General features: G+C 34.9%; 1 long non-coding RNA gene across 1 annotated transcript in view; it reads left to right on the top strand.

Annotated features, from left to right (window-relative positions):
- Positions 1 to 1,759, top strand: part of LOC118478334 — a 4,627-nt gene extending 2,868 nt beyond the window's left edge. The window contains exon 2 of the long non-coding RNA XR_004858962.1: positions 687 to 1,759. This is a non-coding gene — a long non-coding RNA (uncharacterized LOC118478334). The remainder of the gene's footprint in view (positions 1 to 686) is intronic.
- Positions 1,760 to 1,862: the final 103 nt, after the last annotated feature.

Genomic DNA, 1,862 nt, shown 5'->3' with positions numbered 1-1,862 from the left:
TATTTATATTAAGGACTCTTGTGTTTTTTGCTTGAAATTTCAAATAAAGTTTTGTGTTTACAAGAGGTGCTATTTTTTTTTTTAGAATAACTTAGAATCTAGGTGAAAACAAACATTTGCTAGGAGTATCAATCAATACAGAGAACAATATTAATAGCTAAATCACTATTTAGTAATAGACTGCTGTACCTGAGTTCTAGGTGAAAGAGCTTGATGTTTTTGATTGATAGCGGAAGGACATAATGTTCTGATCTTTTTATTTTTTAGGAGATAACTTTGAATTATTTGAATTTTCATAGAAAATTGTTTTCTTAAAACAAAATTTGAGACAGAATTGACAAACAACAAAAGCATTATGAGAGGAAATGAAACTTTTCTGAAACTTTTCAAAAGGTCAAGTATAAAAATTTTGTCAATCCAAAAAATTTAGTTACAAGTGTTACTATGTAATCTGGGTTTTCCAAACAAGTGAAAGAGGGGAGCTTTAGATTTTGCTCTCTCTAAATTTTGTATTTCCCTTTTTTAAATATGATATAAACTTTCATCTTTATTTTGGAAAATTGTCACTCTTCTTCTGCTAACTCAAGTGCAAGTGCAAGTTATTTGAAAAGGCAGTTTACGTGTATTGTCCCTTTATTTTCTTGAAACGTCTCCTTGTGACGCTGGTTACCTCTGTGTTCTTTCAGCTAAGGAGTGTCCCATGTTTCTCTGTGTCTCATCCGGCTGGACCCTGTGAGAGCTGCTACTGCTGGAATGGATGAGAAATACGACGGAGTTCCCCTCTCTCCGGATGGTGTCGCGCCAATTGGATTTGAAATGACCAGTGTTCAGGAAGGTGGGATAATTTTTTGTTTTCAATTATGTAAAATGTACATGATTTGATTTGATTCTCCATTCCTTTACGTGACAGGGTGCTCTCCATTGGTGAAGAAGTTTCTTCTCTGTCATTCCGTTTGTCTTTTTATCCTTCCATTTGTCCGTCCATATTATATGTCTGTCTGTCTGTTTATATTTTGTCTCTTTGAATGTCTCATTCTTGCCACCCCCCCCTCCACCCCTCTGCCTGTGACACCTCTAGTCTTAGGCACTTTATACAACCTGTTCGTCTTGCAAGTGCCGTAAAACCTTTACTAAAACTTACAACAAAATATTGTTCAAATAATTAAAAAGAGAAACCTCGTGGTTTTGTGCAATGAAGTGGAGGGAACTGACAGTTGTCATTATATTCATGTTAAATGTGCATGGTGACATGATGAAATATTGTGACTGAGTGAATGCATTTGTGGTAAGCAGTGGGAATGAAGAGCAATTTTCACAAATTTTTGCTTGGGTTTTCCTTTTTCCTTTGGAATTCTGTGAGTCATGTTGCTCTATTGCTGCTTATTGTTTTTGACATGGGTCTACCATTGGATACAAATGAGCTGTGATTTTATGGGAGCACCATCACCTATGTATGTTTCTTTTTGCAGAGGTTTACAGGCTGTCCTGTGTGCATGCACAATATGTTGTCACCTGGCAACGTGCCATATCCACCGAGGGAGCGCTCTTGCTTTGTATCACTCGTATGAAAAGATAATTAATTATTCTTTAAGTAGTAGCAACTGGTGAATCATTAATTTGTGTTCATTTTAGTTTAGTTGAAAGTGGTGATGAATTAGAAATGATTGTTTTTCTTTGTTATAATGGACAAGAGAAGCCTTCTGAAATCAATTTTTAATTAAAAGAAGATTCTCCATAGCTAAAAGAGCTGAAAAAAAAAGAAACAATGATAATAAAATGTATTGCAGATATTAATGCTTGCTCATGATTTGATCGAATCGTTTTAAGTTTGGCTAAAGCACAAGTTTGACAGAAAAAAAAGT

This window comes from Aplysia californica, unplaced genomic scaffold, assembly GCF_000002075.1.
Source record: "Aplysia californica isolate F4 #8 unplaced genomic scaffold, AplCal3.0 scaffold00505, whole genome shotgun sequence".
Taxonomy (NCBI): Eukaryota; Metazoa; Mollusca; class Gastropoda; order Aplysiida; family Aplysiidae; genus Aplysia; species Aplysia californica.
This window is presented reverse-complemented; position numbering and strand designations above follow the sequence as displayed.